The following is a 25,206-nucleotide window of genomic DNA, read 5'->3' as shown; positions in this document are numbered from 1 at the left end:
AGACATGCCAGGGAGAGAATGACCTGCTCTACATAGGTTTAAAAAGGATGGACACTAGTCTTGATTAGTATCTTGTATAAGCCAAAAAGGATGTCTAGGTACTAAGACATGATAAGTGACTTAACATTAAGTTTGTGGTAGCTTGGGATGAGAAGGAAGGTAAGGCTTCCCACTTTGCCAGAAATCTTTCACCTTTCATACTAAAACTTCTACATACTCACCAAAACCTTTTGTGCTCTCATAATGCTTTGTTAGCAAACTGTAATACAGAGAGCATTGGTGACTCAAGCAAATGTTGTAAATCTGATTAGAAAGATATGAGAACTAGAGAATCACTTGCAACTCAACCACAATCATATCTGTGTAGTTACTGAGGCATGGATTCAATATAGTAAAACACACTCCCTGTCTAACACAGTTTACCACCTATCTCATCTTCAGGTCCTCAGATAACTGATGGGTGTATTTGTATTTTTAGCAATGCTATCACCTCAAGTTAGTTTATCCACAGTCCTAAACTGGAGCACATAGAGATCTAAATCACTGTTAGTTAATCCAACTATTGCTTAGATTCTAGCTGCAGCTCTCCATCATGGTCTCCTAAAGACCATTTCTTGAACAACATTTTGGGTTTAAATATCAAACCATCTCCTTATCCGTGATAAAATCTACAGCCATCTTATCTGTCAAGGCTACTGGTGCCACTGTACCACCGAATAAAACTCTCTTTAAGGGACTTGGTCAGGACAAACTTATATAATTTGTAGATGACTCGCGCTAAAATCTTAACAATCCTCCAGAGATAGACCCAGCTTAGAGGTCTGGCACATTCACCTCTGTCTTTTACCAAAACCTAAACATAGGCATAGGAAAGTCAGTACCCTTCCCCCCAAAATATAATGGTAAATTCAGGAATACATTTCTTTGGTGGAACACTCCATATTAACAAAGTGTATAACCAAAGAAGTAAAATAATGTCATGTTGTAAGAAATTATCAACCTCCTACTTAAGACTATACTGAAGTATACCAGTGAAGAACTTAAGTGTTCTATTCAAAAATATAGAGTACAAGCTTAAGGTCACTACAGATGTCAAAGGAAACTACAAATCTTTTTTTCAGTTATGCCAGGAAATTAGGGAATAATGTCCAAAAAAAAGCACATTTAATTTGATCCATAATATCACACATTCTGATATGAAGGATTTAGCCAAAATATTAGCTGTAAAAGTTAGAGTTAACATTACCCACATCCTACACTATTGTCCCCACTATCTCTGAAAATATATTTTGCCTCAAAATCACTTTGGAATAAGTCTCTGAAGCCCTGCCAAAGGCAAAACAAATAGCATTTCCATGAGACCAAACAACATATCAGGGTGTATTAGAATCTGTGCCAAGTCTGCACTGTCTGATCCTCTACTTACATTCTTCATCCTTTGGCTATCCACAAAATTTGTGCCTTATGCCTAGTAAACTGCCACCACTGTTACTTCCCCTATACAAATGGGGACCCAGATGATTATAGGCCCTGCTGCTGCCTAGTATCCTAAGCCATTGAACATATCTTGTTTATAGGTACATAGGTAAATTAAAAGACCTAGACCTGAATCACTTTAGTTTCATTAGGGACAGATCCTCTGTCCTAAAACTAGTAAGCTACATATTACTGTATATCTGTAGCTAATCACTAGTGTGTGTGTGTGTGTGTGTGTGTGTGTGTGTGTGTGTGTGTGTGTGTATGTGTGTGTACATACGTGCCTCTGCATATTTATAGGAGTGGCAGATGACAGGATACGAGCCTTTGTTAGTGTATCTATTTTATATCTACATCTAACAAGGTTAAAATACTCTAAAACTTAACAATAGTTATCACTAATTAAACATAGTACCTTCTGAAGTAATTTGACTTTTCATGGTTGGTGTTTTCTGGAAAAACAAGTAACAATTGCAATAAAATATGGTTAATTCCTACATTTAAAATAAAAAAGGTTATAAAACCTGGTTGTTGCGTTACTGGCAAGAGCCTATACACTGAAATGTGAGACCGTCATCCATTTATTATTCTATTACCTTTAAAACGGGTGCATAGTGTCAGACCAAATGATAAGTGGTTGAGGTAAAATGTACAAACCCATAATAATAATACTCCTAATGCATGTAAGAAAAGCAATTATTTGCATTTGTAACTGCTATAAACTTATGGCTAGCTCCATTAAAGATCACCTTTAGAATTATTGCTAAATATAGCTGTCACTCCCACTGTTTAAGGATAGTTGGTGCCATTGTGTACATATAACTTTTTCATGGTGTAAGACATTAGAGAATTGCACTAACCATTTCCCGTTTTCAGCCTTTACCCAAACTTAATTGGTGTGGGCTTTAATTTGGCTTGGGATGCAATGGATTTTTGATTGCTAGGAAAAACAAATCTTGAAGTAACTACTTAAAGTTAATAAAATTAAAATACCAGACAGTATCCAGCATTAACAAAATCTGTGCTTAACAAGCTTTAGGCAGAGAGTGGATTTTGCATGCACTACTTTTATAGTAAAGGGTGTAATGGACAGACTTGCAAGAAGGCAACAGTTAAAATAACATCTCCAGTCAGTTCACCAAAGAGAATATTAAAAATAAGACTGCTAGGCTTACTTATAGAAAATATGATGGAAATCTACAGGTTCTGAAGTGGCTACTTCTACTTCAAGTGAACATACAACTTAAAATACATGTTAAAGAACAAAAGTTGTTGAAATTCGGATTGTTTTATGTTAAAGTTTTAAACATTAAAACAGTATAATAACACAGATTTGAACTGATGTCATAAGAAAAAAATATATCTTACTCCCTTAAAGTGATCAAATCTTTAATCATTTGTTTAAAATAATCAATGAAAGGAAGTTTTTAAAATTATTCATATGATGTGCCATTTCAAAGAATTTTATTTATGTAAAGATGTTGAGCCATGATAAGATGAAGTGGTAAAGATGTTAATTTTATTTTCATTGAGAGATGGTCCCCAGGATTTACTAATCTTCCGTGTAAGATTAGATTAGTCTTACATGGAAATGCCAATCTAAGAGTATGACGGCAGTGCACCATGCATATTAATGAGGGCGCGCTGCCTCAACTCTAAAGCTTACACGGAGCATGGATGAGTGTAGGGGTGTGTCGGACTGCCGAGCAGTCCAAAAATCCACGCCCCTGCACTGACAAAACCCAAGAAATGTCGAGTTACATGAGCGAGTCCGCTCACATGTGTACATTGTAACACTACACTCCCCCATATGTTAAACCTCGTACAAATTTAAAAATTAAAATAATTTTTTTTTGTTTTAGTTTTCCGATATAGCTGCCCGTATTTGCGTGTGTTTGCATGGGATTGCCCATTGCTTAGCTACAGTTAGCAGCTTAGACATCAAAGAGGATAATAAGAAAAAAATATGCAAATTAAGTAAAATAGTGATAGCGTAGTGGTTAGAGCCTTCGCACAAAGAGGAAGCATTCCAGGGTCAAGTCCCACTACTGCACGTTCCATTTTGTGTTTAAAATCTGTATACAAAAATATTTCCTGACATTTATCATGTATAAGTTTTGTAAAAAGCATTCAAATGTTATATGTAGCAGTGAATGAATTATATATATATATATATATATATATATATATATATATATATATATATATGAAGGTGAAATGGTTATGCATTCTGAGGCATAAGTAACTTATTTTAAGCAATATAAAGCACTGCTAAGCACATTTTAGCAGTATTTAGCATATTTAAAACCAATTGCTCATAGCTGAGCACCGCATTAACAAGCACAATGTATTTGTGCATAGCTGCGCACCACGCTAACCAGCACAACGTCGGGCAACATCGGGCAATGTTGAGCAACGTCGAGCAACGTTGGGCAACGTTGTGCAAAGTCGAGCAAAGTTGAGCAAAGTCAGCTAAATATGGCCACACCTCCTTTACTGTACCTTAACCATTCAGGTCTGGCCAGTAGGAAAATAAAAAGCAGTGACAAGGCTTGAACTCAGGATACTGTGTACTATAGTCACAGTACATAACCATGCATTTTCAACAGACACATATCTATCAAAGGAATATTAAACATTGCCAACATCAGCTACGCAGGTGTGTCTACAGCTGAGTTTTTTCAAAACTGGCCAATCACAAATAAGTGCAGGAAATGAGGCATATTTTAGCTCCACAGGCGGGAATACTTGCCATAACTGGTTGTAGCTCCCTTCTGCAGTCAGCATGGCCGGTGTTGGAGAAGGCACTCGATTTTGAGTGCAACGCTGGGGCATTGAGGAGACCAAAGTAATGGTTTGGCTCCTTGTCCACAATCATGAGGAAAGACTCCTGCGGGGCCAGTACCAGGGCACCCAATATAAAATGGAGGCCTGGAACAGTCTAGCTCATGATCTCACCAGTGCCACTGGCATTTCTCGGACTGGTGAGCAGGTCAGGCACCATTATTCTGACCTGAGGCAACGTAAGGAGGATCAAATGGACCAGTGGATCCAGGAGTCCCGTGCGATGCCTAATGCCCCAGTACTGAGTAAGTAGCCATTGTATTAAGTAGTTAAGAATTGCTATGCTTGTCTATATTATGGATAGGTATGTCTCAATATCACTGCATTTACTTCACAGCTGCAGGTGTCAGGGCTAAGAATCAGCAAGCCCTTGAAGATAGGTTGCAAAGGCTGCATCATCAGGCAGGTTAATAATTATTCTGCATGTACTGTTATATAAAATAAATGAGAGAGCCTTTAAAAAGTGTTTTAACCTAATAAATAAAGGTGTAATAATCCTTTAATAAATGTATAATTCCTGGAGTGCGTCTGTGTCATTTTCTTTGATATGTTGTTGTACTGTTGCATTTTACAAATAGTACTGTTGTATTAAGCAGTGTTAACCCACACTTGGGTAGGCCTATATAACGTGGATGAAGGGAGTGCCAGTAGCTTTTATGCATATTTACAGCCCTCAACTGTTGGTTCATGCTCAGCATGTACAGGTTAATCTGGCACATGAGTAGCTTGGTATTGTGTTCCCCAGAAATGTCAGTGTGCTGCCAGAAATGTAGGGAGCTGTTAACATATAACTGATACTTTCACCTGAACATATCTAGATAATTATATGAAAGTAGAGCTGTCAGTGTACCATCTTAGCAGTAGTGTGTGTGAGCAACTCTCAAAATATGTAGCAGCAACATCTGCATCTTGGACAGTTTGTATGTAAGACACAGCTCATGTATATAATGATCTAGCAAAACCAATTGCGCAATGTAAGGACATTGGGTAGTGTAATAATACATGTAAGGGACATATAACTGCAGTTAATAGGAATGTAGTGAAAACTAGAAGGATATATAAGTTGTTAATTGAGCTATCCTTTTCCACCCTACTGTATGTGCATAAAAAATGCAATTTCACACCTCAATCGGTATGTCTAATCTCAAAACATTTGTTGGGACATGCGTCCTATTGGTTTATAAATATTTACATTTATTTCTATGCATGTACCCTGTTAAAATACCACAATATTGGTGGCCTGTTGCCATCAATTGAACCTGCATGCTGTTGTAATGTCCACTATTGTTCGATATATGCATGTGCTATGCTTGCTTTTCAACTGTTGAAAATTTGGTGTGTTGGGTTAATGGGAATGCTTTTGCATGCTGTTATAACTAATTGGGAATGATGTTGACTGTTACTAACCCATATCTTTATTAAACCCTCCAAAACATAGTTCGTATGGGAAGGTCAGTGCCAGCGGACCCACCTGTCCCACCTCAGCTGGCCATGGCACCTGGCACCAGCAGGTCTGGTGCCCAGCCTGGGACCTCCTCCTCTGTTGGCCCTGTGCCACCTTTGGGTGGAAATGCTGCAGGGGATGGGGCTCAGCCCACCATGCAAGCATGGGTGGAGGAGGGCCACCTAACACCCTTAGAAACGGTCTGGGCTGTGGTGCGTAGAGAGATTGAATGGTCTGTTGCAGAACCTCTATGCCAGCTTGAGGCACGAGTGGTGCAACTCCCGGGTCAGCCTGCCACTCCTACACAGCCCCTAGCACAGCCATCCTCTGGGCTATGAAGGTGCAGTGGTGACTGCCCATGGGTGGGGACCTCAGTCCCACTGTTTCCATCTGTGGGCTCATGGGCTTGCGATTTCCAAACATCCCTCCCCATCAAAGGTGTTCACCCACCACATATGTCATATACTGCCCCTATATGCGTCTTGTTTGTCTTGTCTGTTTACCTCCCCAACCTACCTCCCCAAATATACTTACTTCCCCTAACCCACATTCCACTCTCACCTGAAAAAAAGGGCAATTTGCTCCCAAAAAAAATTACGATCCATACATAGCTGCCCATTTTGCACACATGTCCACTGGAAACATAAAATGTAATTTAATTGGCATTACAACATACTTTGTTGTCCTCACACCTCTCTCAGGGGTTGAAGGTTTCATATCTACCTCCAAATTTATTCCATATGCACAGCTGTTGCTGTTAAAGAAATGGGCAGCTATGGACCTTCCCTACACCCATCCTGCACATCCCGAGCTACTTTCCATTCTGTCTTTCCCTCTTTGTGCCCCTTTTTCACCACTTTCCTATCTCCCATTTTTCTTTTCTTTCAAAGAAATGAGAGCGGGGGTTAGCGAGAGTAAGCACTATTAAGCAGTAGTTAGCGGGTTTGCGCGAGTGTGCACTTGTGTGCGCTTAGCTAAGCATTGCTAAGCATTGCTAAGCATCGCACAAATTCACGCAAACTCGCTTACAACTGCTTAAAAGTGCCTTAGTCACTCTGTATGTCAGGGCCCTTGTTCTGCTCAGCAGCAAAATAAAGCACCTCTGTCAGTATTGAACCCCAGACCTTGGACACACTAGACTGCATGAAGTATCACTAAGCCACGGTAGACATACAACAAGTTGGTGCTGAAATAAATATATCATGCATCAGAATGAGTGAATGTAAAGGAAAAATAGGAATGCCATAACACAAATCTTGTTCTGTGGATCTTTGCCAGCAGTTGTTGTGGAATTGCATTACATGAGTGTGAAAAGAGAACCAGCCATTCTAGCAGGAAATAATGTTAAAGCAGCACTTTACAACCCCGACACAGTATCATCACAGGACAAACAACACTGGCATATCTGATTAGGGCAGAGGCCATACTTCCCAGCTGTGACTAATTTTCAGGGATGTCCCTGATTTTGAAACAAATTTTAGCTGTGTCCCTCTGAATCCCTCTGAAAAGTACTGACGTTAGGCAGAAAGGTGGGGAATTACACTTAATGAATAATGACAATAAGTAAGAGTTAGACACTGCTTGTGCTTCAGAAAAGGTGGATTAATCCATATGCTCTGGTTCTTTCAAAGTCTCAACTTAATGTCTCTAATATTTTAAAAGTGTACCTCACTTTTACCTACTTTTCCCTGAGTCTGTTCAAATATGTACCTGAGTGTTTGAGAGGCCTAGCAGAGGCAGAAACACACAGGCATATCAGCTTTTTCTGCTGTTACACACTGTGCAAATAGCTTTGGAAGGAGTTCCAGAAGCATACCCTTATGTAGGAGTACAACACTGAAATACCAAAGGATGTAGCCATGCACTGGTGGCAACCAACTGTGACAATGCCATTGTTCTAGTGCTGAAAAGACTGGTATGGTGCACAGACAAAGAATAACAGGCTAACCTCTGGCTACCATCTGGATAGGTCCACAGTTGGGAGCTATGCAGCCAGACTACTTGCCTTGATAAACTAGCAGGTACACAGCAATCCTTTAAGTCCAGCAAGATAAAATTCACACAATAATACATAATTCTCACTGTACTTCTGCACCCCTACCCAAATGTACAATATACCTGTGTATTCAGGGTCTGCCAAGGATGTAGGTAGGCATACTCAGTACTGAAATTTGTCCAGTTTTCTTGAGCAACCTGTGCTAATGTCAACACTAAAAAAGCACAAACTGTTCAGAAGGGAGTAAATTAATATTCACAGTATAGCAGTTCACAAACCATTCATGTGCCAAAAGAATACATCTCAATAACTAATTTTGTATGGCAGTTAATTGTATAATTAGAAAAGAAAGTACATACTCCCATGTATCTTGTGTTAGCATTTGGAGGCATGAGTACAATTCTACACTGAAAAGTGTGTACTGGAAGCAGCAACGTTCAGGTCTGAGTATAACATTCAAATCAGTGGCTACACCCCTGGCTTCAGATATAAGAACTATACCAACCTTCTGACTTAAACAATGATGTCTACAGCAAACAAGCATGATCCCCATTTTGGAAAGCTGAAAGGGCTACGCCTACCTGAGTTAGCAATTTATAGCATTGGGTTGCTATGACAGTGATTACTGCAATTACCATACAACAGGCTGCATGGAATTAGCAAATGGTGGCCACCAATTGGTGCAGGGGCCATCACATGCACATGTGCAAATACCTATAAAAGCAGGCTGTAATTGCTGCCCACAAAATGACTCTATTGCGGAGATGGAGAGAGAGAGAGAGAGAGAGAGAGAGAGAGAGAGACAGAGAGAGAGAGAGACATTGAAAAGCAAAAGGAAAACGGAAAATAAATAATACCAACTCATACAAAGGAAAAGTATGTAACAGATATGTAGTAGTGTGGACAATGGCTGTTTGGTGGATTAGCGCAAACATTTATATAAACATGGTTGTGACAGAGTAACACATGCATGATAGTCATATTAAAGTTTAGCTTAGCATTGGCAACTGCTGTACCAGGCTAGTATGCTAATCTAGCATTTGTAGCTATATATACCCCCTCTAATGTTACTGTGTGTTCACATGTGACACCTGTTCATGTTGCAGCAAGGCCCAACAGTTCAGCTGTGAGGTCCAGGGACTTACAACAGTGTGGACCTTGTGTGTGTATGGCACAAACATACGGAGAGATATATATGTGTCATATATATTAACATCTGTACATGTGCATAGAGCAAGGGACATATTGCAACTGTTTGTGAAGGGTGGACATATATATGTTGGTGAAGGTTATTATGTGTATATTTGTATGTAAATAACGTAAAATATACTGTGAACTCTGCACAAAATCAACTAATAAATCCACAAAGTGCAGAAGGAGTAAATCCAGATTATAATAGGCATTCATGATTTAATTGTGTGTTTTTGGCGTGTTGCTGGACATTTATTTTAATAAAACCGGCTTTTGATCAACTCCGGATTTACTTCTTCTACACTTTGTGGATTTATATTTGTATGTAAGTTTTAGTGTGCGACAAACAAGACAGCATACAGTGCTGGTATATGACATGTGGTGGTTAAACACTGTGTGTGTTTTGTTCAGTTTGCAATGTTGCAGCCAGTGAGGCCTGCTAAACTATCTGGGCTGAGAACACTTTCAATGTATTTCTCACAAGTTGTTGTGTCTTTCGGCCTTTCCCGATTCAGGATCGCCACAGCGGAACTCTGGTCCGCTAATGATTGGCAGTAGATTGTTACGTGCTGAGCTGCCAGCTCTGACGCACAACCTTCAACTAAGGTACACCCATTCATGCATGTCTCCACACAGAAGACACTTTAGCTGAGAATCGAACAGAGCAACGTCTTACTGTGAGGTGACAACGCTACCGCAGCACCACCACCTCAGTAATGTATTTCTCACAAGACTGTGAGATATTATTACATTACTGTATACATCACATCCTTTGTATAATTGATATTCCCACCATGAAAGGTGGACTGTATATGTGCCTATATGTATATGTATATGTACACCAATGGATGTGTGTATATATATATATATATATATATATAGAGAGAGAGAGAGAGAGGGAGTCATATGTAGTTATACACACCCACATCTACTTGTTGCAATAGATTCTATGTAAAGTTGACTGAGTGTGATGGTCAATGTGTTGGTAAATGTGTCAAAGATGTGTATTTGTGGGATAGCTTAGTGGGAAACTGTTTCTGTCATAGTATTATGAGTCCTTGCTTTGATCCCAGCAAAGGCTGTGTGTGCTGTTGCTAGGCAGGTAAAGCACTATGGCATACAGTCTGATGTAGTCCCTTGGTGTTAACTGGGGTGTGTCATTGGAGGCTAAAGCACTGCATGTATGCTTATTGATTGGTACTGATGTTGAATCCAAATCCTGTATGAACTGTAGTACTACTACTTGAAGCTGTAGGCCTAAACAGCAAAGCATGGTGTATGTCCACATTGCTTGGAACCACTGTTTTGTGTGGTCCCTGTATTCCTCACAGATTACATTCCTCAGGCTTAAGGTTTTGTAAGTACTGACACACAGTACTGTATGGTACACATGTAAAGCTTATCTGGGTTGCCATACCTTTGTGTCTTGTAATTATGTCTGATGTGTGTGCGTGGGTATGACTGTAATATGTCCTCTGTCATATGTGTGTTACAAGATATAACTGCGTATCTAGCAACATTGATAGTTTACTACAGCAGTATGCCACCTATATCCACAATTGTGCACATATTTTGGCCACGTGTTTGCCATCAACAAATTGTGTGGTATAATGGTAATACTGTAACTGGACTTTACAAACATTGCGATGGATAACATATTTCTTTATGCATTCACTTGATCTATACCTTCTGTGGCTAGGTGGTGCATTGTGTCGCATACAGTGTGCCATGTACTGTTGTATAGTCTTATATAGTGATTTTATTTTGTTGCTGTGCAGAACATGGTTTATTATATAGAGCGTGCCAGGCACTTTCAAGCAGTTGTGGGGTGAGCACTGATAAGTGGTATTGAAAGTGTTTACTCTCAGTCAGCTAATAGGTTGCCATATATGGCAGTTCAGTGATATCTGTACTATATAATGTTAAGTGTGCCATATGACTTGCTCAGACATATTTTTTCTTTGTCTTCCAGGGATCATGGCCCACCATCGTAATCCCAGCTACAGTACTGCTGAGGATGACATTATTACCAGCTGTCTGATTCAGCACTACAGCCTACTATTCTCGAGAACCAGCCAAGACCAGCATGAGCATACTGCACTGTGGCAAGATGTCGTCCGGAGGGTAAATGACATAGGCATGCATAACCGGACATATGAGCAGGTATGCCATCACTGCAGTGATTTACTGAGACATGTCCATCAGCGTGCTTCTGATGTCCGTAGACAACAGCTTGCAACAGGTGGTGGGGTTAACATCCACCCCCCCTCACCAGAGTGGAGGAGCTGCTCCTGTGCCTGGTGGCACCTGCCCAACAACAACAACAGCAGACATTTACCTTGATGGAGGTTGGGGCCACCCAGCAAGAACACATGGAGCATGCAGGTAACATGGCATATCTGTAGACTACTGTTACCTCTATTGGTAGATCATGCATATGTGAGATGTGTATTGTGTAGCTAGAAGATGTGGAGCCTGTTGTTGTGCAATACTGATCATTTGGAACATAATCTGTAGGCCTGTGAATGTAAACTGTTGTACTACTATAAGATTGCAAACCCACAGTAGCAATGCCACAGTTGTCGACACTGACAAACTGTTTCATATCCATGTAGGTCCCTCTGGTGTGACAGCAAGGCAGCGGACACATGCTAGTGAGTGTGTTCTACATTTATTATTGCAAATAAAAAGTGCATGTCATAGTTAAGGTGTAGACCATGTACACATGTAACACACCTACACATAATACATGCTGTGCATGTTTGCTGTGAGACTATGCACATCTCAGTAATGTGATTAGCTGCCTCAAACACATGCAATACATAGACCATCTCAAACAAATGTGGCTACACTGTAGTGACCATTGGATAGGCAGAGTTGATAGCATGCACACAACATACACAACTATGTCATACACAGAACATGTTAACATGCTATACATGAAGTATTCACAAACCCTCTCTAAAGTCACACTCCAGTATCCCAAATGTCATCCACACAGTGCACATAATATACCTGAGGGGTAGAGGCCTATCATGTGTGTCTGCTTTAGTGAGGAGTGTATTTGTGTGCATGTGTGCATGTGTGCATGTGTGCATGTGTTCATGTGTGCATGTGTTCTGACATCATGTACATGTCTTAAAGTGTGTTTCCTGTTTTACTCTCACAGGTGCTGAGGTTGGGCTGGTTCAGTGCAGCAGAGAACCTGATGTCACTGACACAAATAGTGATAATGAGGATAGGTGTGTTGAGGCACAGGCATGTTTGTCAGGGTCTGTTGTTGGGCCACCAATTGACAGTACACAAGTCTCCACCCCATCTATGCACACAGTCATACTTCCTGTACATCCATCATCACCAATGCCCTTAGCAGAGGGTCAGTGTACAGTCGGCAATGGCCAGGACAGTGTGATATCTATGGCACATGCATCAGGACACAGCAGCCATAGCCAGACATCTGGAATGGTACCACATAGGCAGATGTCCAGGGGTTCTCGTCAGAGCACTGCTGGTCATCATGCCCCTGGCAGATGTGCCATAACTCTTACAACCACACGCATGTTCCAGGCTGTCATGGAGGCACAGGCACATATGGAGCAGTACACCAGACAGGGACTAAAGGCACAGAGGGCTCATATTACCTCCGTAAATGACAGTATCCATGACCTAGCAGGTGCCATACATAATTACACTGAGGTCATTGATAGATGTTGGGGTGAGACATTAGATGTCGTCCACAATGTCATGTCCATGCATCAGGACAGTGCGGGATAGTTGGGACGTGGATGTATGCCAGCAACATCATCAGCTGGCAGTCGCCAAGGACGTCCATCAAGTCATAGCCACTCCCATAGTGCCAGTACCAGCCCCAGCAATGTTGGGCGGGCTGTCCATAGACCATCCTAGAAGACCACGTGCACATGGCTCTGGCCAGTCCCAGCAAGGAACTGGATCCAGTGGACATATGTCAACCTCTGAGGATAGTACCAAGTCTGGATTAGCACCTGATACTGTCTGTAGCACCCCTGCCAGGCACAGGTTCCATATCCATGGCCAGAGATGGTGATCTGTAAAGCCTGCCAGGTACAGTCTGTAGCTGTCCCAAAAATCCCCGGTAATGGCAGCCACATGGTGGAACTGTGAGCATGCAGACACACACACATAAACCAGACACATAGGGCAAACACATACCCGCACACATTACATCCACATTGGCCCATAACAGTACTCTTGGCCCTCACACACACACTCACACACACATGTCGATTGTATGGCTCAATGTAGGCCTCTGGCAAACCAACAACACACCCTGTGCATGTGATGAAACCTGTACCACCTCCTGTCATCTGTAACATTGATGCAGGAACAGGCTAACATGGTGCTGATGCACAGGGTGACTTTATAACAGAATAGCAATGTTAGCATGTTGTCAGCCATAAAGTGTAATGATATCCTTGAAGGTGTAGTTGAGCAGGCATGATACATTAAAGCTATAATTATCAATGTAGTATTGTTTACACCAGTGTTTAATCCAATTGTGTATTGCCTGCCCAAGTGCCACTTGGCTGATGTGTGTAGTTTTGTCAGCATGTGTTAGAGAGTGGACAGTAAGTGTGGGATGTGTGCAGCACAGATTTGCAGGTGTACATTTGTGAACATGGTTGAGGTGCACTGTCTGCATGTACGCGCATATTGGACACATGGGCAGGGTGACATGCCCTGTATTAGACAGTGTTAACACTCCATAGTTTCTATTGGTGGCCAGTATGCATTGTATGTATGACACGGTTTGACACTGTGCTGTGGGTGATACTGTTGTTACTATCTGTCATTGGTTTGCATTCTGGTAGTATACATAACCTCAACAGCCTGACCATAAACAATTGTTAGATGATGTCTTGACAACTGACACACAGATGTAGGACACACAGTAACATTTGCAGCCTTCAAGTACTATTCTATGCCAGCAACCAGTGGTATTCACCTGCACTCCGTTCTGGGACCACTCCTGTTTGCCATATAGCTTTCTTCGGTACAAGCAAACACAGTAGGGATATGTCTGGCCACGTTTGACAATGCATACTGTGGGCTATAATGCATTCTCAGATGACACACACACATCCTCCAAAAGGGTATCATACAGACAGATACCTGGTGTCAAACCCATGCTGTAAAGCTATAATCCAAATAAAGGATAGTCATCCACTTTTACAAAACATAGTATCCCCAGAGTACCACATAGGTAGTAGCACCCAAAATGTTGAACAGGTACCGATGTATACATAGAGCCATGTGCTATGTCATCTCTCCTTTGATAATCACATTTCCAAAGGGTTTTGGAAATCCCCCTATGGATCACATAAGCAATAAGGGGTCTGCATGCATATCCAAAAGGTTGTTGCACACCTATAATAACTAGCCATCTTTGACAGACCTTACTGCTTTTGAACTGGTTTCAAATATACCTCAGGCATATATCCTCACTCACACTATTCAATAGAAGCCATATTGAGTGTATGTGAAACAGATGACGTAGGCCAGGGATCACTGCAGTGGCTAGGCTTGTCACAAGCATACAGATGTGACCTAAGGTCTGGAAAGCAGCAGCACACTCTGGCAAAGATAACAGATGTGTTCATGGAAAAAGCAGGGTTCCCATCTATGAAATAATTGAGGTCATATGTATGTATATGTATTTGACACACAGCTACCTGACATGTGTAATGCACATACTGTTGTCATTGTGATATGTCATACAGTAGTAAAAGCAAAATCCACCTCACATTGACTAACAATGTCACACACATGAAGCATGCACACAGTCACCAAGTGCAGGATTCAAACCACTACCTAACTACTTTACAACACTAGAGCAGTAAGCATTAACACGACACGCTATACACATTAATGGGAGCTCTTTTTTCCACAGGTATATTTGTAGGATGGTGACATCATCAGACTTGACAAAGATGAGTATACCACTTTTAAGGTGTTTCAGTAGTCTTCAAAAAGACTGCTTCTCTCCGAGGAGACACACACTCTCATACAGTTGGTAAGTGCAGGATTCAAACCCCTTCCTAACTACTTTATGATACTAGAACAAAACACATTAATACAGTGCACTATACACATTACTGGGAGTTCTTTTTTCCACAGGTATATTTGTAGGATGGTGACATCATCAGACACACACACACAGTTGGTAAGGGCAGGATTCAAACCCCTTCCTAACTACGTTATGATATTAGAGCAGTACGCATTAACACAACACACTATACACATTATTAGGATTTTGCCTTTCCACAGGTATATTTGTAGGATGGTGACATCATCAGACTTGACAAAGATGAGTATACCACTTTTAAGATGTTTCAGTAGTCTTCAAAAAGGCTGCGTCTCTTCAAGGAGACACACACAAACTCTCTTACAGTTGGTAAGTGCAGGATTTAAACTCCTACTTAACTGCTTTATGATACTAGAGCAGTATGCATTAACACAATGTGCTATACACATTACTAGGTGCTCTTTTTTCCACAGGTATATTTGTAGGATGGTGACATCATCAGACTTGACAAAGATAAGTATACCACTTTTAAGGTGTTTTACTAGTCTCCAAAAAGGTTCCTCTTCTCTAATGAGACACACACACTCTCATGCAGTTGACAAGTGCAGGATTCAAACACCTACCTAACTACTTTATGATACAACAGTAGTTCACATTTACATGACACACTATACACATTACTGAGAGCTTGCTTTTCCACAGGTATATTTGTAGGATGGTGACATCATCAGACTAGACAAAGTGGGTTACATTAGGTGGCTACATAGAAGGAATTTCTAAACACTTTGGCAATGTGATCAGCTGGTTAATCTGGGAATCTTGAGACAATGCTATACTTGTCTCATGTACACAGACAACCTTCTCCTCCTCCCAACAAACACAAATACATGTGAGAGATGCAACTATATAGCCAAACTGGAGGCTGAATTCCCTCAACTCAGGACTGGCAAGACCAGACAGGAGGAGATGGTAACCACACACACACAACAAACCCAGTCACACATAGACCTACCCCAACTGCAAATCAAACACATAATAACACAAAAACATACTCAGAGGCTCTATTAAAAAACGTACCAAAACAACATAGGCTCCCAAAGCAGACACCCAAAAATCCACCACCTCAAAACATAACACATGCAACACATACTTCAATAAATCGGTGTGTGAATAAATCACAGCCCTTAAGGCCAAACACTATGCCTGATACACTAGTTATAGGCGACTCTATAGTCAGACACACTGACGTCCCACTTACCAGGCTGAGCAAGGAGAGGGTAACGGTAAGCTGCCTATCGGGGGCTAGAATCCGCCATATAACACACGCACTCAAGTCACTCAAAAGCACATACAAATATGACTCCGTCATTGTCCATGCCGGCGTGAATGACCTGAGACGTACCTCCTTGGACTACATGAAAAGAGACATTGAGGAGCTCTCTGATTATGTAGCCCAGGCTGGTATGACCCTGACCCTGAGCAGCATCCTGCCCTCACCACGAATGATGCCACAATACAAAGACAAGATGATCAGCTTTAATAATTGGCTCAATTACTGGTGTCATTCTAGGGGGATCCAATGTCTGTCTGCTTGAGATGACATGCTGGACAAGCCACGCTGCTTCACAAGGGACGGCTTGCACCTGTCACCACTGGGCTTCCGGATATTGACTAAGGCTCTTGCCACCCCCATAGTGCCTTTTTTAGGCAAGGATCAAAAGACGAACCCTCCTCCTTAGAAAACAAAAATGGAAAAAATTAAGGGTAATGCTGCTGAGCCAGAAGTCTAAATCTCAAGATGCAGGCTCTCAAGCACTCCTCAGTATGGAGAACATCGATGTCTGCTGTAACGAGACCTGGTTCAAGGCTCCTGAGAGCACCCCAGCTACCAGGCTTTACCTCGTATCATGCTTTTCGGCCCCAAAACCCGGGCCAAACCACAAAGGGAGGGGGAGTGTCCATATTCATCAAGGATACCCACATCTCTAGGTTAGTGGCAACTCATGAAGCATCGGAGACCATCCAGGTGCAGCTAACCGTAGGCAAAACTGCTATACAACTGGTTGCATGTTACAGACCACCCTCCCAATCTCAAGAACCCCACTCAGCCTTCCTGAAGACATTGGAAGATATGAATGTCTCACCAAATACCATCATATTGGGAGACTTCAACTACCCTAACATAGACTGGGTGCACTATTCTAGCCCTAACACCCTAGCCCAAAGGTTTCTGGAATTCATAAACTCCAATGCAATGGAACAGCTAGTCACCTCTCCCACAAGGGGGGATAATATACTAGACCTGATCATCACAAACATGGGGACAAAATGCTCCACACCGGAAGTATTGCCCTCACTGGTGAGATCTGACCACAAACTAATCACCCTGGATATACATTTATCACCTCCACCCCCAGCACAAAAGACTACAGTGAGAAACTTCTCAAAAGCCGACTTTACACTTCTCAAGAGTGAGATGGTATCATTTAAGCCCTCAGGGCCAATGGAAACCACATCCCACAATGCTGAATCCTACACAAATGCTTTCTACGGACATCTCCAAGAATGCATGGATCATGCAATCCCAAATAAACCCAAGACCCTCTCCACCAAAGGAAAGCATCCTGCCTGGTGGACCCCAGCCATAAACAAATTGTATAACAAAAGAAGGAAGCTACTGCAAGACAGAGCAAAATCCCATAAAGGGAAGGCATCTCTGATCAGCACTAGTAGAAAGCTACGTTCTCTCATAAAAATATCCAAGGCCAACTTTGAGAGAAAAATCGCCAAGGACACTAAAGATAACCACAAGGCATTCTTCAGTTATGTTAGAAAAGTGGGCGGAAACACTCAGATATGCTCAGAGTTAGTACACAATGACAAAAAATTTACCGAACCCACAGATATTGCCAACATTCTGGCAGACAGGTTCAGTGCAAATTTCTCCCCTCCCTCACCTCCAAAAGAAGAAATACTCATCCCAGCTGAATGTAACCTCCCTGTCATCTCTGATGTCCAGGTGAGAACCGCCCTCAACAAAGCAAAAAACACAGCATCTATGGGACCTGATGGTATCCCCAGCTGCGTGATTAGTGAACTCCAAGAGGAGCTAAACCCACATATAAAAATGTTATTTAACCTTAGCCTTACTACAGGATATGTACCTGAACACTGGCGTACAGCAACAGTGGTACCACTCCACAAGGGAGGCTCCACTACAGACCCTGGGAACTACCGCCCCATAAGCTTGACCAGCCTGGTTTGCAAAGCTATGGAAATAATTATTATGGAACTCATAAACAACGACATTGGGGACCTACAGACACTTGATCCCACCCAGTTCAGCTTTATAAAAGGCAGATCCTGCCTTTTGAACCTGGTTGAATTTTTCAAAATAGTCACTAGAGCCATTGATGAGGGCAAGGCAGTCCATACAGCCTACCTGGACTTGGCTAAAGCCTTCGACACAATACCCCACTCGGGGATCATAGAAAAGCTAAACAGCTTAAAAGTAAATCCATATGTCACAAGATGGGTTGCAAACTGGCTAAAGAACAGAACCCATAAAGTCAAGATTGCGGGAGCCATGTCAGACTCAAAGCCAGTCACAAGTGGTGTCCCACAGGGCTCTGTCCTGGGACCCTTCTTGTTCGGCATTTACTTCTCAGATGTGAAAGCAAACATGGGAGGGTTGTGGCTGACAAAGTTCACAGATGACTGCAAACTAGGCACCATAGTCGATACACCAGCTGGCACATACATCCTACAGAAAGGCCTCACCGAAATGGACAACTGGTGCCGGAATCACGGCCTTAAACTGAATGCCAAGAAATGTATAGTCATCTCCTTTGGGAAAAACAAAATACCCACAAATTATCACATAGACAGTAACCCACTGAATACCGAAAAAGTAATCAGAGACCTGGGGACCCAAGTTGATAGTGACCTCTCATTTGACACCCTTATTGCCAAAGTGGTTAGAAAGACTTTCTACCTTGCCCACCTTATCATGAAGGGGTTCACATCCAGATCAAAGGAGGTCATCGTGCCCCTGTACTCCTCCCTTATCAGGCCCATGATTGAGTACAATGCCCCATTTTGTATGTACCTCACCCGGCACTTACAACAGTTGGAGAGACCCCAGAAGTACCTCACCAAGAGGATCAAGGGTTTCCAACATATGTCATATGCTGCCAGGCTAAAGAAACTCCAGCTCTATTCAGTAGCATACCGCCTGCTCAGAGGTGATCTGTGCCTGACATACAAAGCCATGTCCAACCAGGAATTGATGGACATGCTCCACCTCAAAAAATCAAAATCCATAAGAACCACGAGAGCCAAAGATTTAAACCTCAGTACAAACATGAATAGAACATGCTGGAGGGACAGATTCATAACTCAGAGGCTTCCCATACTCTGGAACAAAATCCCAGTCCATGTTAGGCAGAGCCCCTCACTGACTCTCTTCAAGAGAAATCTTGACGAGTGGATGGGAGATCGTAGGTTTACCCCGGGGGCCACCCCTGTATCGCTACTTAACAGAGGCACAGTAAACTAATTTTAATAAGTAAGGGGGTCTTCAATGTGTCACTACTAGACAAAGGCACAGTATTCTAAATTTATTCTATAGACCTTAGTACCACTACATGGGGTGGCGAAAGCCACATCTCTAGGGCTAGGCTTGCAAATGCCTCAGGGCAGATAGCCTAGTACTAAACTATGAAACTATGAAACTATGAAAGAAGAGTTTACTATCTACCTGGGTCCCCAGGGCCATAATTCCATTCTCCGTACGTACTGGATTACCACCTATGTGGTAATTTGTGTGCACTTTGTTTTATCCAAAGGGGATGACTATGTATTTTTTGTCATTCTGCTTGAGGGCATTGTTTTGCCACCAGGTATCTGTCTCTGTAAGTCCCTTCTGGAGGATGTCTGTGTCAGCCATAGAGTCAATTATGGACCACAGTTAGCAGTCATCTGCAAACTTGTTCAGCCATACTCCTCCCATGCTTGCCTGTACCTCTGAGCAGTATCTACTGAACAGGTGGGGTCCCAGGACCAAGACATGTGTGATGCCATTTGTGACTGGTTTGGAGTCAGACATGGCACCCGCAACTCTGAACATGTGTGTCTGACCTGTGAGCCAATTGGCCACCCATCCTGTGACATAGGTGTTAATGTTCAAGCTGGTAAGCTAGTCCATGATGCCAGTGTGGGGAATGGTGTCAAAGGCCTTAGTGAGGTCCAGGTGGGCTGTGTGGACATCTTTCACCTCCATCTGTGTCCTTGGTAACTGTTTCAAAGAAGTCAACTAGGTTTAGGAGGCAGGATCTGCCTTTAACAAAGCCAAGTTGGGTAGAGTACAGTGTCTGGAGGTTCCCAATGTCTCTGTTTATGGGTTCCATGATAATTTCCTCCATAGCTTTGCAGACCAGGCTGAGTAGGCCTACAGGGCAATAGTTTTTAGGTTCTATTGTGGCACCCCCTTTGTGGAGCTGGATGACTGTTGCTATATGCCATTCTTTGGGTACATAGCCTGTGGTAAGGTTGAGTCTGGACAGTGGATGTAGATGAGGGTGTAGTTCCTTTTGGGGCTGGTGTAAGATGCAGCCTGAGACACCATCCAGTCCCATTGATGCTGTGTTCTTAGCTTTGGAGAGGGCTGTTTTTACCTGCATGTCCATGAAGTCTGGGGATCTGAATTTTTCTGGGATGGACACAGGCCCTTTTGGGGGTGATTGGGGGGGGGGGTTTGCACTGAACTTGTCCTTCAGGATGTGGGCAATGTCAGTTGGTTCAGTGTATTTTTTGCCATTTTGCATTAGCTGACAGCATATTTGAGAGTTGCCACCTAAATGTTTGGTATAGCTAACGAAGGCTTTGTGGTTGTTATTCTTACATTCCTTGGCAATTTGTCCTTAGAAACTGGCCTTGGATTATTTTATGAGCGATCATTGTTTCTTCCTAATAATGATCAGTGTTGCCTTTCCTTCTGTGAAGTTTGCTCTATCATGTGTTCGTTTCCTCCTTCTGTTGTATAGCTTATTTATGGGCAACGACCACCAGATTGGTTTCTTTTTTTGGAGGAGTGCATCTTGGTTTTATTTGGGATGTCTCGATCCATGCATTCCTGTAGATGCTCATAGAATGCACTTGTAAATGATTCTGCAGATTGTATAGCATTATCCTATAGCAAGGGGGCTTTGGAACTTTCCACTTTGGTCTTGAGAAGTGTGCAGTTTGCTTTTGAAAATGTCTTCACAGTGGTTTCCTTGACTGGGGGGTGGGATGTGGATGTCCAGTGTGATTACTTTATGATCTGATATTACCAGCAAGGGTTTTATCTCTGTTGTGGAACACTGGCACCCCATGTTGGTGATTATCAGGTCCAGTATGTTGTCACATCTAGTGGGTGTGGTGACCAGCTGTTCCAGGGCGTTTGAGTTTTTAAACTCTAGGAAGCATTGGGCAAAGGACGTTGTACATGAGTAATTCTCCCAGTCAATGTTTGGATAGTTGTAATCTCCTCATATCATGGTGTTTGGTAGGACCTTTATATTTTCCACTGTTCTCAGGAATATTGAGTGAGGTTCCTGAGACAAGGTAGGTGATCTGTAGCAGGCTACAATCTGATAAGCAGCTTTGCCTAATGTTAGTTGCACTTGCATGGTCTCCAAGGCCTCATGCTGTGCCACTAACCTGAAGGTGTGGGTATCCATAAGGTAAATGGATACACCCCTTCCTTTTGTAGTTCACTCTGATTTTTGGGCTGAAGATCAGAGGGATTGTGAGTGTTTTATGTGGAGCATGTCCAACAGCTCTGTGTTTGACATAGCTTTGTATGTTAGGCAGAGATCACCTCTGAGTAGCCGATATGCGTGAGAGTACGGCTGGATCATTTTGAGACGGTCTGTGTATGGCATGTATTTCAGGCTGCTAATGCTCTTTGTGAGGTATTTCTGTAGACTTTCCAGTTGTTGCAGATGTCTTGTGAGGTACATAGCAAAAGGGGCGTTGTACTCTATTATGGATCTAGTAAGTGATGAGTAGAAGGGAAAAATGTCCTCTTCTATTCTGCATGAGACACCTTTTTCTGATGAGGTGTGTCACATAGAAGGATTTCCTGACTACTGTGGGGATGTGATTATCACAGGTGTGTCCACTGTCCACCTGTGACCCAAGGTCTCTTATCACACTTTCATTGTTAAGTATACTACCGCCTATGTTGTAGTTTATGGCTACAGAGTTTTTACCAAAGGGGATGACAATGCACTTTTTGGCATTGAGCTTGAGGCCATGGCTTTGACACCAAGAATCTGTCTCAGTCAGGCCCTTTGGTAGGATGTCCACATCTTTAGTAGTTTCAATTATGGCTCCTAGTTTGCAGTCATCTGGAAACTTCATTAGCCACCAACCTTCCATGTTAAAGTTTACTTCAGGGAAGTATATACCAAACAGGACAGGACCCAGGACTGAACCCTGTGGTACTATACTTGTCACTGGTCCAAAGTCGTACTTGGAGTCTGCTACTTTCCCTATAATTATATTTAACACTTCTGAAGATTTCAAGCTATTTAATTATTCAAGTTCTGAGTTTAATATACATCATGTGGACATATTATCTAAAGGTTTCAATTTTGTACCTTGTAGAAGAGGGAATGTGGCGGAGACACTTAAGGATTTGAAATTATTTACGCGTAAACTTAATTTGCTAGCATATTTTGGGTTTGAAAAGTGTGAGGAATACAGTGTTAGATCTGCAAAATTACAAAAACCCAGTTATTTTATTCCACCATACAATAATTTGGTGCATATTTTTGAAAATTTGTGTGAACAGGAAATAAGGCAACTATATAAAGCCAGTAATGTCACACATTACAATAATTTAGGGAAAGAAAACATTGAAAGTATAGAATATATATGTAGTAACAAAAATATACGTGTGATGAAGCCCGATAAGGGAAATGGAGCCGTAATAACAGATAAAACTGATTATGATAATGAAATGTTAATTATGTTGTCTAAAGACAATTATGTAGAAGTAAGCATTAATGAGATCCATTTAGCATATCACAAAATTGATTTGACCCTTGAGGATATGTTATTTCAGGGACAAATAAATGAGGAAGAATATTTCTTCATGATAAACAAACATCCTGTGATCAGTGGGATTTTTGGTATCCCAAAAGTACACAAGGGCCTTGATAATGTCCGTTTTAGACCAATAGTTGATGGCAAGAGGAGTAAAGTGTCTTTTATTAGCCAATACCTAGACTCAAAACTGAAAAATGGTTTAAAAAGGTTTCCTTATCTATCTAAGGACTCTTGGCACTTTTTGGATAAAATTAGAAACTATAGAATTTGGGATAAATTTATGTTTTTGACAATCGATGTGGTGAATTTATTTAGTGTTATTCCACACGAAATAGGTCTTGAATGGCTGGAAGAACAATTGTTGGTCACAGGAGTTTATGACCAAGATCAAATAAATCTGTATGTGAGGCTAATGGAATTGGTGCTAAATAATAATTTCATATTTTTTGAAGGACATAAATTTCGTCAAAAAACTGGAGTGGCAATGGGGGCAGCATGTGCCCCCATTTACGCCAACTACATCATGGCGTATTGGGAGAATAGGTATGTTTTCAACAGTGAATTTAGGTCTTCGATTAAGGTATATACTCGTTTTTTGGACGACATTTTTATTATATGGCAAGGTGACAAGGAAGATATAGAGAAATTTATAGCGTATATTAACCAAACAGTTTGGTTCTTGAATTTTACTTATGAAATTGGTGAAGAAGAGATCAGTTATTTGGATGTGAATTTAGCTTACAACAAAGATAAAAAATACACTTCATCTAAAATATTTAGAAAATCAACATTTTCAAATTCTTATCTGCATTACGACAGTTGGCACGCGGAACATCAGAAAAAATCAATAGTTAAAGGTCAATTAATAAGGGCAACACGTATGGTTAGTGAAGAGGCTGAATTTTTAAAAGAAATTGATTTCATGACAAAATTATTTATGAATAGGGGTTATCCTTCATCACTTTGTGAAGAGATAAAAAAGGAAATATTAACTAAAAGAATCAATGGATGTATTCAGCCGATTCTTAATAGTTCACATTCAGTTATTAATAATTCTAATTCCACAAGGTACGACCTACGGGAAGAACATACCCTATATGTAGTCACATATAATGCAGATACAGATGGTATTATTAAAATTATAGAAAAGAATTGGAGATCATTTACCAAGCTTAAGGAATTTCAGGGTTTTACACTTAGAAAGCCAAAATTTGTATTTCGTAAGGATAGAGCCTTAAAACAAGTTTTTGAAAGATCTGCATGTCAATTGGATAACAATACCAATAAATTGAGAGGTAACAATAAATGTGGGAGATGTTCTACTTGTAATTTTGTAATGAAAACAGGGGGTAAAATTACAGTTAACAACACCAATATACTGATTAGGGGTAGATTTAATTGTCATTCAACAAATGTAGTTTATTTAGCTAAATGTGAATTATGTATGGCATTCTATGTGGGCAAGACATGTAGAAAATTCAGGGACAGAATAAAAGAACATGTCCTTGATATACAACATCAAAAGCCCACGAATGCCTTAGCTAGACACATTATAGCACATAAAGCTCATAAATTTTCTTTTTGTATAATAGAACAATTAGTTCAAGATCAACAAGGTAGGTTAACTGGGTATCATCTTGATGTTTGTGAGCTTAAATGGCAATTAATATTAAATGCACATTTTTATCCAGGCCTCAACGAATTTATATCTATTAAACCTTATTTGAGGCTACAAAATATTTTGGGTTAATCCTGTATAGTTGTGCCATTTGAGCATGACCAGTACGTTGTGTTTTTAATTGTATATAATGGTCAATATGGTTTCTATTCAAAATGATTTAGTATATTATTTATAGAGTATCAAGTACATATATTATATTGGGATTTTAACTATGTTACATCAAGTAAGCACTTTATGTATTATTGTATATTTTACATTTTATATGAATTGTGCTTAATTATAAACAGGGGTCATTTTTAGTGTAGGCATATTGATGTAAAGTGTTTGATATTTTGTATTTTTCATGTAATTTTTATATACATTTTTTATATATAACATACATTGTTCACATTTTTTATTTTTCCTTTTTTTCC

Source organism: Protopterus annectens, chromosome 2.part1 (genome assembly GCF_019279795.1).
Source record: "Protopterus annectens isolate FY-2018-M chromosome 2.part1, PAN1.0, whole genome shotgun sequence".
NCBI classification, from domain to species: Eukaryota; Metazoa; Chordata; order Ceratodontiformes; family Protopteridae; genus Protopterus; species Protopterus annectens.
This window is presented reverse-complemented; position numbering follows the sequence as displayed.